This window comes from Mytilus trossulus, chromosome 12 (genome assembly GCF_036588685.1).
Source record: "Mytilus trossulus isolate FHL-02 chromosome 12, PNRI_Mtr1.1.1.hap1, whole genome shotgun sequence".
Lineage (NCBI taxonomy): Eukaryota > Metazoa > Mollusca > Bivalvia > Mytilida > Mytilidae > Mytilus > Mytilus trossulus.
In genome coordinates this window covers 35,625,648-35,642,902 of record NC_086384.1, presented here as the reverse complement: position 1 = coordinate 35,642,902, position 17,255 = coordinate 35,625,648, and the positions used below count along the sequence as shown (strand labels likewise).

The following is a 17,255-nucleotide window of genomic DNA, read 5'->3' as shown; positions in this document are numbered from 1 at the left end:
GAGGATGCTCGTGGTCAATTAGGCAAGTGTTGAAATAAAGAGTGTGGAAACCGTTATAAGGTGGACACAGTAAGGGTTCGGACACGCTTAATGAATTAATTCTATTTCTTTAAAAAAATGAAAGAGATGAACAAAATGCAAAAAAACTCATTCATCTCTGTTGAATAATTCAAATATTAGGTGCCCAACAAAAAGTGTGGCAAAGGGTGGTTTTCAGGGGATTTTTTAACCGTTTCAATTCGTTAACCTTATGAGCTACGTAAAATCCGAAGACATTCCAAAAAAGGATCAAAATGAGTAACGCTGTGAAAAATAACTGAGCATGCGGAAAAGCTTATTAGATACAGATCGATAACGTCTCCGAATGAGGATATTTTCTAAAAAATGTTTGCGTTCTAGGTGAAAAAAAAATTGTTTCAAAGACAAATGTATGGTGTACAAAACACTACATACATCATATTACAAATATTTCCAACTTTATCTCACAGGATATGCATCTCAATGAAATCAGTCTCTTCTTTTAGTAATATAGAAATGACGCAGATTAATTCCTTTTACATCATTACGTTAAAATTAGTTTTCCAATGTAAAATCCATATACAAAATTAAAATATCAAAAAAGAGATAGATTTCCCAAATGTATAAACTAACTTAATTCATTTAAGATATATGCATGAATAGAAAAAAAAAAGGTTTCGTCTTATTCCCAAACTATAATATTCATCTGAAAAATTGCATTTAATAGTCTATTTATTATTCTGGCGCCGTCTAAGGTTTGCAAGTAATTTCTGAACTTATTTCTTTTTACAAATTGTGTACAATTGTTTTGTATTTAACTGTTGAAGGATTTAAAGGCACAGATATTGTCGACATCAGGATGGTTTACCGTGGTCAGTATATCTATTTAGGATTTAATATATTTTTTTAAAGAAAGAGAAGTGATCTCTATTGAAACACGTTTGTACTGGAATAAACTAATATACGAATGTTTTAATATGAGAACTCTAATTTAATAATGGTTCTTGTATACTGTTTTGCTGGGAACTTATACGAATTAGATGAAAAAAACATCGTGTATACAACAATTTCAGCAAAACAAATGGTCAGTGTAACTAGATGGAAATATTTGTACGTTTCTATTTCATCTTATTTATATATAATAATCTGCTATCAGTATCGATGCAAACATCTGTAGAATATAAACTATTGTCCTATCTGTTCAGTACTACCAATTCTAGACCAATCGGTAACTTTGCTGTTTTCCCTTATACGGACAAGTCAAAATAAAATCGTATTGGCTATTGACAATTGCTTTTCCGTATGTTTTGTTCAATAATCCTATACTTAATTGATAGCACAAAACTATTTACTAAGTGACTGTATATTTACATCCAATACGGGAGAAGATGTGAATTGGAAGCGTTTACGTTCCAATACCGACATTATTTCGTAAAGTGCAATATTATAGAACAAAAGTGTACATGTGTGCAGGAGCTCTTTAACAATTAACACAAACAACTACGGTTTCATCAAAAAGTTGGAACAAATGCATGTATTCGTTATTCGGGTAGATTTGTAAATACAATTGCATTAATATAGGTCGTATGTATTCATGTTTAATCAGCATCGTTCAACAACATTATTCATTTTGTATTTTGTTTTTGTTTGTAAGGAATTATTGTCGTTCTTAGACGCTGCTATTCATATTTTTAGATTGTTTTTATAGTAGGCTTAACTTTTGTTATTAAATGCATTTATTTAATATGACTTTACTAATCATATGGATTTTTAGGTATGGAATGATAGCCGATTGGCCTGGACAAAATCGTCTTATGGAAATGTTGAATATATATATGTTCCCGAGGAAGTAGTTTGGCACCCCGAATTGATTGTGCAGAATTCGTATGTTTTTAAGAAAAATACTTCTTTATTATAAATAGTCATTGTTGCAACTAGAAATTTGGTTATCAAATCTTACAAAACTGAATTACTAACTTTTTTTATACATTGTATTTGTTACGTTCAACTGATGTCTATTCAACTGTAACCAGTAAAATACTATTCATCTTTCATGTCATTAAGACATAAAGACGTATCATTTATATTCATTTCACTCATTGCAAAATAACTTTTTGTTTTAATTTCAGGGTTTTGGAATTAAGAAAAAATCTTGGTGCTGAAAAGACAGTCCGTATAAAATATGATGGTGAAGTACGATGGGAACCACCTGCTGTTTTGTCTACGTCATGTGACATGGATGTGACTTACTTCCCATATGACAGCCAATCATGTGACATAGAATTAGCTAGCTGGGGTTTCCCTATAGACGCTGTCAATCTGACATTCTTCAAAACTCACATAAATCTAGAAGACTACAGACCAGATGGAGAATGGGATCTAACAACAACATCCCAGTACCCATCTGAATTAATTGAAGACGACCTAGTATTTTCCGAACTTTTGTTCCGAATAGAGTTAGAAAGATTGCCCGGTCACTACGTTATGAGTGTTATATTTCCGACCATTTTAACTGCTGTATTAACATTTGTAACATTTTTTCTGCCGCTTCAGTCCGGAGGAAAGATCGGATATATTCTGACCGTGCTACTTGCTTTGGCAGTTTTGTTGACGTTATTTTCGGGAAGTATGCCTACAACTTCAAAACACACTTCCGTTCTAGGTAAAGTTACAGTTTTTATTAGAAATGCATGTGCACTTATTGTTTTGTCAACATATGTACCAGACTGCGTAGTCAATTAATATTTGTATTTTTCATTCCTTTGGTGTTTTAAAAAAGGTGGTGACATAGAACGCGAGTGTAGCATGTATTTTTTTAAATCTAGTACACTATGTGTGTGAGTTATATTTCAATATTTGATTATAATATAATTTGATTTGATCTTTACAAAGATTCCAGCGTATCACATGGGTTTCAATATGGAAAGTAATTATAAATAAGAAGATAATGTATGAGTGACAATGAAATAACTCTCCACCTAAGTTATCACGTGTAAATATTGCACAATTATAGGTCAAAGTACGGATTTCGACATAAATCCTTGTTTCTCAACGAACAGGAAAGCCAGTTAAGGCCATAATATGACTAGTGTACAATAATTCAAACAGAACACAAATGGTGTAATTTAAATAACAAGCGATAAACGAATCGCATCAACAAACGACAACCACCGAACAGGCTCTTGACTCAGGACATGTGCATACAAACGCAAAAAACTTACGCAAAAGGATAGCATTTTATAAAAAAACGTGTAGAAAGCTTAACAATATAAAAAAGAAGATGTGGTATGATTGCCAATGAGACAACTATCCACAAATGACCAAAATGACACAAACATTAACAACTTTAGGTCATATCACAGTACTCAACTTTGTAGTAATTTGTCAACACACTATGTCTTATCATTCTTATAACACATCCATTACAAGTACTTTGAGGAAAAAATGTTTTCATTGGCTAAATATATAGGGACCGTTTTTGATAAAACAATATATTAAGCGAGAAAATCTTACAAACTTCTACTTACATTGTTATTTTCATAGGCTTTAAATTTTCTTCTTTTTCGGTGCTTAATTTGGATGAATAAATGTCATTAACTGAAAAAAGGATGAAAACTTTTGACACCTGTTATAGCTTAAAACAAGGTTTAATCCATACTTTTCTACAGAAGGGAATTTCTGTACTGAGTCAGGAATACGACAGTTGGGTTTTTTTTCTCTATTCGTTTGATGTGTTTAGGATTTGAAATCGCCATTTTGGTAAGAAACGTTTTTTTTTAAATTTTTCTTTGAGTTCTGTATTTTATTGTTTGACTTTTTATCAACATACAAGATATGACCTTCACACTATGACCTTGTTCTAAATATATATCACATCTCTTGCGTTAATAATTCATCATTTGTCAACAATGTTATATTATTGCATGAAAAAGTACATGCATCTTCTTTTAGATTGCTGATCTCTACTTAATAGAAACTTGTTTTGTCATGTTTTTACTTCTCAATTGCTTACCTAAGAATTTGTTTTTCCTGTTTCGAAGTTGAAGTAAACAGATTTATGTCTTCTTAATTTTTTTGCAGTGGTATTTCTAACGGTAACATTGGGAATGGCCTGTCTTGTGATTATCTTTACGATATTCGTCATAAGACTTTTTCATCAACCAGAACACGACAAGGCTCCAAACTGGATGCATACTTTGGCAAGGTTATTTATGAAGTTGAAGTGTAGATTTGGCCGAATAAATCATCTTGATCAATCAGAGCATTCCAATCCGACCGACGGAGGAGACGGCGAAGAGAGTAGTGAGCCATTTAAACCCTACACCAACAAGGAGCTAGCAGAATTCTTTGATTATTTTCTGTTTGCATTTTTCACGGTTTTTTATGTGTTTGTTTTATTATGTTTCCCAATTGTACTGAGCGCTTCAAACTGAAACACATTATTTATTTACATATTTTGTGGATTCTTTTATTTTTTACGGATAGTATTCTAAGTAGACTGAGGGAAAAAAGTATTTCCGAGGATATTTGATTTCGTGGTTTTGCAAAGTATTTTTACAAGCCTGTAGAAATTTTATGATTCGTTAAATATTTATTTGAGTACACCTATGCCAATGATCTACGTCAATTGATGACCAACGAATAATAATGAATCCACAATATGTTTCAGTTAAGTTTCGTCAATCGTGTCATTATTGCATATGAGTTACAAGTTAATTTATTGCTTAAGGGCATACGATACAGTTACCGGGGAGGTTATGACGTTGCTAACGTAAAACGTTATTTTCGCGACGTCAAACTGTGACTTATCGGGAAAAGATACATTTTTCGACTTATTTTTATAATTCAAACTGATTTAATTTGAAAACGAGTGCATAAACCCCCATTTTTTAAACCGACCGTTTGTTTCATTTCGCGGGGAGATTATGTGGACCAAATTTTATAAAACTGTAAATGGTGCAATTTTTTTTAATTTTGAAAAATTTACAGCAAAAAATGACGTTTGTTTTCTCAATTCATGACAATTTGATTAATATGAGTTATTTCTGAACAAAAAAGGCATAAATTTTTAGAATACTTATAAAAAACAGAAATTACAAATTATTTAACAAAAAACAAATTGTGTTTATCTTTTAAAACAAAAAAGTTATGTCTTCCTTTCGAAAATGAAAATACGGCAAAAATTCCGAATTTTGAGCAAATATACAAAATTTCGACCTCATTTAACTAAAAAAAGTAGCGCGTGAAGGTATATTTTTTATTACATATTTTATTTAATCGGGTAAAAATAGCTTATATGAAAATGTTCATCAACTTGTAGAAACGGAATCAAAACTGTATCGTATGCCCTTTGGCTTAAGCTGTAGTAACAATTAAGGAGTTGATAATCGTTATCGCTTTTTGTTTTTATGTTGCAGGCGACAACGAACCAGTGTGTCATACACATGCAGTGTAACCATAAAACATATTTATTGTGCTTCAGTAATAAAGATTTGTACGAAGTAATCACTTCGTAGATTTCTTACATTAGCATGTGTTTTGTATATAAAGTTTGTACATGTATAACAAAAAACTACAAATCACTCTTTGGTTGTTTCAAATTATAATGGACATGTCTTTACGAGCATACACATTTCTGCTGACAAAAATTAGTTTATCTAAATATAAATGATACAGAAGAGATTTATCTAATATAGTATTTAACAATATTACATCATAATACATACAAATAATATGAATAAATAAAATGATACAAAACACCAAGACATCCAAATAATAGAAATGATACAGTGAACGACATCCAAAATGTTGATATTTATTGAATAGTTACGTATCTCTGACTGGATTTCACTTAACTTTTGGTCCTGTCATCACCTGATCAAAGTTTGGATTATGTTTTAATATTTTAACTATTTTTGAATTTTGAATCACTGACGACACATTAATTGTTGAAATGCGCATCTGTTATAATCTTGAAACGTATCATCACGTAATATTTCATATATGAAACACAGGTTTAAGTATATTTTTTATATTTTTTCTATTTTAAATTATTTTCCTAAATTATTTAAAAATTTCTGTCGATATAACCTCAAATCCAGTGGCATTGTTAATATTCAATAATTCATCCCGGACGAATATTTATTAAAGGACCAACCTTTTGTATTTATTGTTTATTTGTTCTCGTCCTGAACATACATGCAATATTTGTCACTAGATATTGAACAAACAACAGATAATCAGCAGTATCTTGTTTCAGAGCTTTTTTAGAATGCATTTCAAATTGAATGCCATGTTGGCTTTTACGTTGTGTTGATTTAATTCTTCCTAAATTTTGCCTCCCGCTTCTTAACATTCTACTGTTGTTATTTTGTCATATTTCTAGTTTTATATGATATGAAGTGTGTATAAATAACTTTTGAATATATATGAGTTCAATTTTGTTATTTTTTGTTTGTGCTTTTTTTTTCAATATAGATATTTTTTATTTAGTTTGACTACTTGTCTTTTGACGCCATGCTAACGTAAGGCTTGAATCCTTTTTTTGAAATCATGTGTACGTGTGTTTTTATTTATGTTTTGACATAATGCTGACGTGTGGTTGAATTTTCATTTGGATGCCATTTTGACGTTTAATTTAACAAAACTCGTTGTATTATGCTGCCGTAGGATTCAACTAACAAATTTCCTACACAATATTTACGTTCTGTTTCATTCCCTTTTTATACCATGTTGACTTGAAGTTTAGCTGTACCTATCAAAACTAATATTACGTACATGTATGTTCTAATGATAAATGTACCATGCTAGGATAGACTATATAAATTCTGGTAATGCGACATTGAGATATAGTAAAAATGAGCCAAGACTCCGTGTTGAAGGCCGTACTTTAACCTATAATGGTTTACTTTTTAAATTGTTATTTGGATGGAGAGTTGTCTCATTGGCACTCACTACACATCTTCCTATATCTATTGACACCATGACCCTGTCAGAATTTTTGATTTTAATTGTTTCTTATAATGTGATAATATTTAGTCTAAAGGTCCTTTTTTATATTTACCACAATAATGTATTGTTTTGAGACCTTATTTAACATGTTTAACTAGATGTACTATAAATAAGTCTTTTGTATTTAGTTTTGAATAAGACAATGTTAAATAAAGCATTCATAGAATAATACAATTTATTTTGTATATTACAACAACAGCCATTTTGTTTCATGTTTTTTTTATTTAAAATTTTAGATGATCTTTAATTTAATCTCTATTCTAAATTTTAACTTTACCATATGTTTATCTTTTCTATGGAGATATTTAAATTATTTTATGCAGTTTTGATGCTTTGTACATTGTATGTCGTGTATACATATCTATTGCATATGTGTGTATAGTTTGTCCTGATTTTTAAATAAAAACTATTTTTAATACGTTGACTTGGATATGATTATATTTCAATGCAGATGTATTGATATTGGCCTGCTGACTTTTCATGATTGTTATGACTTTTAAGTTACGCTTTCACCTGACCCTGAAATCATATCGAAACTTATATTTCTCTTCGACATAACGATAAATCATTAAATGCACACAAAACAAGAAGATTTACATAAAATTGAGATTGGAAATTGTGAATGAGTCAAAGAGAAAACAACCTGCCCAAAGAGCAATAAACGGCTGAAGGCAAGCAGTTGGTCTCCAACACAGCGAGAAAATCCCTCAACATGATGCGTGATTCTTGCTTCCGACATAATACGCCCATTTCCAAAATAAGAAATGCATCCTAAGAACTGTTAAAGCAGTTTGTGTTTGTACCGGCTGACAAAGCAACCAACAATGTGGTGGTGGTATGCCGTAAGTACTACACGGACTTTCTGAAGAATGAAATTTTACATCCATCTAAATCCAAGTCATTGAGCTCGACAGAGAGTCATGTAGTGATCAAACATAAAATAATCACATCACAGCTTGATTATAAAAACGATTAAATGTAAATATTGTAAACGACTCATTTTGACGAATCAACACTATTTTTATAAAGAAAACGACAACGGCGGATTTTTATAGATCTGTGATCAACCACGATAAGGATATTTTAACAAATTATGATCAATTTAGCAGAAAGGCTTTATTATGTGGTTATGATATGTTTTTTTTAACTATACAGCTCTCTATGGAGCGCAGGACTTTAATGGCGACATACCAACACATACATTACAAGTTGGTGAAGACCATTTGATTAACGATCTAGATTGATTGTTATCTGCTGACTTGAGCGCCACTGATGAGTCTTATGTAAACGAAACGCGCATCTGGCGTACTAAATTATAATCCTGGTACTTTTGATAACTATTAAAGTCATTCGATCAGGGGTCTAAAAAAATAATAATTGAACCCATAATCGAGGCTAGCCTGCTACCAATCAACCTACTAGTATATAATTATAAATATCAAAATAATTTTGTTTCAGTCGTGAATCACCTTCGCTGGTGATTATGTCCATGGATCTGTCGCAGAGTTGTCACTTTTATATAATATATTTACCTCAAAGCGAGACAAAAATTGAAACAAAAAAATTTCATTAACTCAGACAATATATGCGAAAGTTTTAGAATCCACTTCATATATTGGATAAGTAGGAGAAGAAGAAAATACCCGTTAAGTCTAAAGTGCCATTATAGGTGTCTAAAAAATGAAACAAGAATGTAAATTGGCATTCTCATCCACTTTTAATCAGAGATACTTGCAATTGAGAACAGGATACTTTTAGCCTATATCTATGTACTATCCATTGATATAAGTGATATGGATTAACTATCCACAGTGAACAATGTGTATATGCAGATTATTAGTCATCACTGGCTAATCAAGTAGACCTTCCAAGTTATAATATATTCAACAAATTATTGTACATATTTTTAAAATTACGTACATTTTTATCAATTACAATATTCTTTTTTTTTAAAGTGTATGTCAACTACTCAAATAATCCTGTATATATATTTTGTTCTCAATAAATACACAACCCGTTATTGTTCGTTTTCCCTGTTGAAAAAAAACACGAAGATTGTAAATAAAGGAGAATAAACTGCAGAAGAAGAAAACGTTTGAAACGATGCTTAATTAAGTATGGATGCAATCCAAGGCCCTGTTACACCAAACGCCGTTTTTAGTGATAAAATTAACGGTACTAATTTTCTTGCACCAGATGCGCATTTCGACAATACATGTCTCTTCAGTGATGATCGTGGCCAAAATATTTGAAATAAGTAAACTATACGTCATTTTAATGTTCATTGCGAAGAACCGAATTCAAATTTTCAGACAACTTTTCTAGCAGTTAGGGAACGACCATTTGACTTCAAATAAGGGCGATTGATTTGATTAAAATAAAAAAATATTCTGAATTCAAAGTTTTCCATTACATTAAAGTGTAAAATATTAAAAAAAAAAAAATCATTTGGTATCATCGAAAAAAAAAAAAAAAAAACGTTCTCGCGAGAAAAAATTCTGACTCAGAACTCCCCTCCCCCTTCTTTTTATGGTTAGTGGTTACTCCTTTATGATGTTCAGATTTCGCATTAAAAAACGTAGGCTGCAGCAGCGGTCTTACATACGGAGAAAAAGGATTGCGATGTTAAGGATAACTAATTTTCAATCTTTTCTGTTTGTTTCAAATGCTACTTTCCTCCGAGAAGTATTTAATAAAAGGGGGGACTGTTTTTTTAAATTTATTTCTAAATGTATTTTAACAGATCTGAGATACTAGACAAACATAGTAATTTACCTCACACTTTTTCAGTAATGCATTTATGAGTGAATCGTTGTTTGAGTAAAGACCAAGGGCAAATATTTCTGTGTACGTCCAGTCGATTCGGGAAGACTCTTTCAAATGAATTATGTCTTCGGCAATGATGATTGATGAGTCTTGATAAGGGGTAATAAAGCTATGTAAAGTGTTTTATAACAAAGAAACACATCAAGTTTAGACAAATATTTCTGTAAAGAGCTTTATTAATAATTGTTATAAGTATCAATTTTATTTTTAAATAGTTACTTCTTTAAATACACATGGGAAAAGTAACTTTCTGAATGCCTAGTTTTGTGTACACTTCACATACACAAGGCCTTCATCGACTTTTGACTGCATGTAGACAAAACATGATTAACACTACATGTAAACATTGAGTTTTTTCAATGGGAACGTAATTGTGTTTAGTTTATATGTGAGTCACACTTACCACACCGAGTTTAGGTCAATGTGAAACACGGCCCAAATTATCAATTTTAACAGAGACATTCTGATTAAGATTTTGAGTTCTTTTTTTTCTGAAATTGCGAAAAAAATATTTATCTTAGTATAACAAATGACCACGGAAATTAAATATTATAGAACATAAAAAAAGAAGAAGAGACACCAATCTGAATGATAACAACAAACAAAAGGATCAGAAAAATCAAATAATACAAGGTTCATCAAATTTTCAAGTATGTCGGAAAAACAAAGTCATTTGAGTTGTCTTTTATGGTTTTGACCATGACTTTGTTTTTCCGATATACTTGAAAATTTGATGAACCTTGTATCAAGACTTATCCATAATCATTTCCGAAGACATAATTCATTTGAAAGAGTCTTCCCAAATCGACTGGACGTACACAGAAATATTTGCCACTGGTCTTTACTCAAACAACGATTCACTCATAAATGCATTACTGAAAAAGTGTGAGGTAAATTGTTATGTTTGTCTAGTATCTGAGATCTGTTTTAGAAATAAAATTTAAAAATAAGTTGTTATGATATTGTAATGATTATGTTTATTTATGTTGGCCTAATTTGTGTTGAATGGCCTGATAGTTGTTTACCAAATTATTATATAACTGTGCAGTTTAGGAATCACTGGAACAATCACAGAATGATTGGAACTTTCTAGAATGATCCTTATAAAAGATGCGTAATTTAAACTTCTACGTTATTCCAGAAACTTCCGTTGTAACTTTCCAGATTTTCCACAATGTTCCATTATAGAGTGTTCTAGAACTTTCCATGACAACACTATATATACAGACACTAAAGTTAAACTCTCATAATTAAACTTGGACATAGACAGTGATAGACATTAGTATTCACAGCACTTGGATTGACACTTTTATTCTACAAACAACTTCATACTAGATTGTGACCTTAGTAGTGAACATAATATTCAGATTGGATTCCGAAAGATTTCCGGATACAGATAAAAGAGTGGACTCATATTTTGACAGTTAAGTTAACATTTATATTTGTAAAATACTTCTTGTAAACTTTTGTATAATAAATATTGTTAAATTTTACAATTGATTTGTGTCTTTTGTTGGCTACAATTTAAAGGCGATTTCTGGCCGTAACAGAAATTGGGGGCTCGTCCGGGAGATCTTAAAAATATTTTAATCAAAATTTGTTTAATATTTTTATTATAACTAGCCAACAAAATTCTACAAAATGGCATTTGATGCCGGTAAATTTTTGAAAACGCCAGACCTGGAGAGTTTTGATAATTTAAAGAAAGAGGAACTAGTGTTGCTTGCTAAACAACTGAAATTAGTTTTTAAAGTATCTATGAGAAAACAAATTATAAAAAAATTGGTTATAGACAAATTAGTTGACGAAGAAATTTTAGGTGAAGAGGCTCTTGATCTTAAGGTTGAAAATGTTGACGCCTTTAAGTTAAAAAAGCTTGAATTAGAACATGAACTTAAATTAAAAGAAATGGAAATGAAGGAGATGGAGAAAAGAAAAGAAGATGAATTTAAATTAAAACAGGCAGAACTGGAAATGAAGGAAAGGTTAGAAATGGAGAAAAAAGAAAAAGAAGATGAATTTAAATTAAAAGAACTTGAAATGAGGGAAAGGCTAGAGATGGAGAAACTGAAAATTGAAATGGTCAAAGAAGAAAGCAACACTAAAGTTCACTCCAAATCAGATTATTTTGATGCAGCAAAAAACATACGTTTGGTTCCAAAATTTTGTGAAAAAACAGTTGATAAATATTTTCCACAGTTTGAGAAAATTGCTAACAATTTGAAATGGCCTATGCCGTATTGGACTACGATGCTGCAAAGTGTTTTTGAGGGTAAGGCAGCTGAAATATACTCCGCACTTCCATCAGAAAAAAGTTCTGATTATGACACTGTGAAACAGGAAGTTTTGAAAGCCTATGAGCTAGTACCAGAAGCATATAGACAGAAATTTAGATCTTATAAAAAGTTTGATTCGCAAACCTATGTGGAATTTGCTCGGGAAAAAGAAGATCTATTTGATAAATGGCTTACTTCAAAGAAAACAAATAACAATTTTGATCACCTAAGACAATTGATGTTATTAGAAGAGTTCAAACAATGTGTTCATTCAGAATTAAAAACACATTTAGACGACAAAACTGTTGAGTCAATACATGATGCAGCTGTTATATCAGATAATTATACTCTTTCACATAAAAGAAGTTTCAAGGGTCAAAATTATAATACTTCCAGTGGAAATTACAAAAATCAAAGCACTGAGCATACTGATAGTAAGCCTGTTCCACAGAATAAGAGTCAGTCCAGTTATAATATGTCTAGTTCAAAATTTGATACTTTTGAGAAGAAGTCACTGACTTGTGCTTATTGTAAGAAGATTGGTCACCTGATGGCTGATTGTTTTAGACTCCAGAAGAAGAATGAACGAGATATTAAGCCAAAGACCAGTGCTTGTACGACACCTTATATTACCAGTACATTGGAATGTCCTGCGCGTCAGGCTTTTAAGTCCAGTTTTTGTGATTACATGGAGGAATATAAACCCTTTATGTCTGATGGGTTTGTTTCTATTGTTGATGATACCACTCTTCAGCCTATTAAGATTTTACGGGACACTGGAGCTTCTCAGTCTTTATTGTTAGAAGGTGTGTTGCCTTTGTCCGAGAAGACTTCTGTTGGTGCCTCCATTTTGTTACAAGGTGTAGAGTTGGGTTGTATAGATGTTCCTCTCCATCGTATTTATCTGAAGTCAGATTTGATAACTGGACCAGTTGTTGTAGGTGTTCGTCCTAATCTCCCTGTTGAGGGTGTTACATTATTGCTAGGAAATGATCTAGCTAGGAACAAAGTGGTTGCTGAACCAATTGTTACCAGTGAACCGGTGGTGGATGTTAAATCACCTGAAGATGATGCTGAATTGTATCCAGCTTGTGTTGTTACTAGGGCGATGGCTAGAAAACAACAAAATGAGAATTTGCAAGAAGACAAATTTGATTACATGGACCTTTCTGACACTTTTATAGCTGACATTGAAGGTCCTGGTAGCTCAGAAAAGGCCATTACAAAACCACCTAGTGTTAACAAGAATGTTATTATGCCATGGCCAGACGTTAACAGCCATTCATTAGACCGAGAAAATTTATCTGAAGAACAACATAAAGACCCTGAGGTTCTTCAGCTCAGCCAGAGAGCTCAACCACAGGAAGCAGACAAAGTGGCCGAATGCTATTACCATCAGGACGGCATTTTAATGAGAAAGTGGAGGCCTCCTGATGCTACCACAGAGGAGGAATGGAGAGTGGTGTACCAAGTGGTGGTGCCTAAAGTTTATAGGCAAGAAATTATTGGTCTTGCCCATGACACCCCCTTGGCTGGACACTTAGGTATAAGGAAGACTTGCCTAAAAATATTGCAACATTTCTACTGGCCCAGACTTAGAAACGATGTTGCAGAATACTGCAAATCATGCCATATATGCCAGGTTGTTGGTAAGCCTAACCAGAAAATACCACCAGCACCTCTTCTGCCTATTCCAGCCTTTGACGAACCTTTCAGCAGAGTTCTAATTGACTGCGTTGGACCTTTACCAAAGACCAAAACAGGAAATGCGTATTTATTGACAATCATGTGTACATCTACTCGCTTTCCTGAAGCTATTCCGCTCAGAAATATCAAGACACCTACTATCGTCAAAGCTTTGATCAAATTTTTCACATTAGTAGGACTTCCTAAGTCTATACAATCCGACCAGGGATCAAACTTCATGTCAGGTTTATTTCAGCAAGTCGTGTACCAGTTAGGGATTACTCAATACAGATCAAGTGCTTACCATCCAGAATCTCAAGGTGCCTTAGAACGTTTTCATCAAACATTGAAGAACATGATTAGAACTTTTTGTCTTCAATTTGACAGAGACTGGGATGATGGAGTTCATTTTCTACTTTTTGCAGTCCGAGAGGCTGTTCAAGAATCCCTTGGATTTAGTCCCTTTGAGTTGGTATTTGGTCATACTGTAAGGGGACCGTTAAAATTGATTAAGGAAAAGTGGCTTACTGAAAATACTGACTTGAATCTTTTAGACTATGTATCAAGATTTAAAGAAAAATTGTATACTGCTTGTCAAATTGCTCAGAAAAACTTAAAAAATGTACAGAACAAGATGAAAATATGGTATGATAAAGATGCCAGGGACAGAGTTTTTGAGCCTGGTGATAAGGTACTTGTATTTCTGCCAGTCCCTGGACATCCTTTACAGGCTAAATATTGTGGTCCTTATACAAAAGAGAGAAAAAATAATGATTTGAATTATATTGTAAAAACTCCAGGTCGGCGCAAACAAAATAGAGTGTGTCATATTAATATGTTAAAACCATATTTTGAGCGTACTCATGAATGTGAGAGTAAACCAGTTGCCACTTTAGGCATGGTTAAATGTGAAAACAATCATGACAAACCAGATGTAATTGAACCAATTTTTAGTTGTAAAACTATGGAAGAGACAGTTAGATTGAAAAATTCAGAAATTTTGTCAAATTTAGATTCAAAACTTGCACATCTGTCTTTTGATCGTAGAGAAGAAATAAAAACTTTGGTATTTTCTTTTAAAAATCTTTTTCCAGATGTGCCAAACAAAACCACTGCTGTTTGTCATGATGTTGATGTCGGAGATGCTTCTCCAATTAAGCAACATCCTTACAGGCTCAATCCACTCAAACTTGAAGTTATGAGAAAAGAAATTAAATATATGCTTGACAATGATATTATTGAGCCGAGTAACAGTGAATGGAGCTCTCCTTGTCTCCTTGTGCCAAAACCAGATAAAACCTTTCGTTTCGTGACTGATTTCAGAAAAGTAAATTCAGTCTCAAAATCTGATTCCTATCCGATTCCAAGGATAGACGATTGTATTGACAATATTGGTCAAGCAAAATTTGTGAGCAAATTTGATTTATTGAAAGGTTATTGGCAAGTTCCATTGACACAGAGAGCTCGTGAAATATCAGCTTTTGTTACACCAGATGGCTTATTTCAATATACTGTAATGCCGTTTGGCATGAAAAGTGCTCCAGCTACATTTCAAAGAATGATCAATAATGTTATAAAAGATTTAGACTGTTGTTATGCTTATATTGATGATCTAATTGTATGTAGTGATAGCTGGGAACAGCATTTAACACATTTGTATGATACTTTTGATAGATTGTCAAAATCAAATTTGACTGTTAATCTTGGTAAAAGTGAATTTTGTCAGGACACTGTTGATTATTTAGGGCATACAGTTGGCCAAGGTCAAGTAAAACCTATAATGGCTAAAGTGGAAGCTATTTCCAAATTTCCTCCTCCTACAAATAGAAAACAACTTATGAGATATTTAGGCATGATTGGATTTTACAGGAAATTTTGTTCAAATTTTGCTACTGTTGTTCAACCATTGACTCATCTTTTACGAAAAGACTCTAAATTTATCTGGAGTGAAAATTGTCAAAACGCTTTTGAAAATAGCAAATCACTTTTAATTAATAGTCCAGTTCTGATTACTCCAGACTTTGAAAAACAATTTAAACTTGCCGTTGATGCAAGCGATGTAGGAATAGGAGCTGTTTTATATCAAGAGACAGATGATAATGTTGAAAAACCTATATCATATTTTTCTAAGAAATTAGATAAACATCAGAAAATTTTTTCAACTATTGAAAAAGAGTGTTTTGCAATGTTGTCAGCACTTCAACATTTTGATGTATATTTGAATCCCACTGTATATCCTATTCTTGTTTATACTGATCATAATCCTCTCACCTTCATGCATAAAATGAGAAACAAGAATCAGAGGTTGACTAGGTGGAGTTTATTGTTACAGGAATATAATGTAATTGTAAAACATATTAAGGGTAAAGATAATGTAATAGCTGATGCTTTATCTAGAGCTTATTAAATCACTTTATATATATTATGTATTTTTGTTCATATTATTCATGATAAGTTTTTGTTACACTAAAACTTCTTTTAAGGGGGGAGGTGTTATGATATTGTAATGATTATGTTTATTTATGTTGGCCTAATTTGTGTTGAATGGCCTGATAGTTGTTTACCAAATTATTATATAACTGTGCAGTTTAGGAATCACTGGAACAATCACAGAATGATTGGAACTTTCTAGAATGATCCTTATAAAAGATGCGTAATTTAAACTTCTACGTTATTCCAGAAACTTCCGTTGTAACTTTCCAGATTTTCCACAATGTTCCATTATAGAGTGTTCTAGAACTTTCCATGACAACACTATATATACAGACACTAAAGTTAAACTCTCATAATTAAACTTGGACATAGACAGTGATAGACATTAGTATTCACAGCACTTGGATTGACACTTTTATTCTACAAACAACTTCATACTAGATTGTGACCTTAGTAGTGAACATAATATTCAGATTGGATTCCGAAAGATTTCCGGATACAGATAAAAGAGTGGACTCATATTTTGACAGTTAAGTTAACATTTATATTTGTAAAATACTTCTTGTAAACTTTTGTATAATAAATATTGTTAAATTTTACAATTGATTTGTGTCTTTTGTTGGCTACAATTTAAAGGCGATTTCTGGCCGTAACAAAGTCCCCCCCCCCCTTTTGCCAAATACTTCTCGGAGGAAAATAGCATTTGAAACAAACAGAAAAGATTGAAATTTAAAACATCCCAAATGAATCGTTAGATAGGTAACAATACGTGATATACATACATGGTCTTATGAAAGTGAAGTTTAGGCGGGAATCTCAATAATTACATGATATATCAAAATCATGATTTCTTCCGTTTTCCATCATTTGGACTAAAAACATTCGCCTACAATTTTATTATTACATTACCACATACGTCTTTTAAAAGTCCACATAACAGTTGTTGCCATCAATAGTGCATGGTTGTCTTCTTTAGCAACCGCAGAAGCCCTTTTTATTGATCTT

At 32.1% G+C, this 17,255-nt stretch overlaps 1 long non-coding RNA gene across 1 annotated transcript; it reads left to right on the top strand.

The window, feature by feature from the left end:
• The first annotated feature begins 845 nt into the window (after window positions 1–845).
• LOC134692746 (uncharacterized) lies at window positions 846–2,209 on the top strand. The gene is made up of 3 exons (XR_010102262.1): window positions 846–890; window positions 1,793–1,902; window positions 2,148–2,209. It is a non-coding gene; the product is annotated as an uncharacterized LOC134692746 (long non-coding RNA).
• Window positions 2,210–17,255: the final 15,046 nt, after the last annotated feature.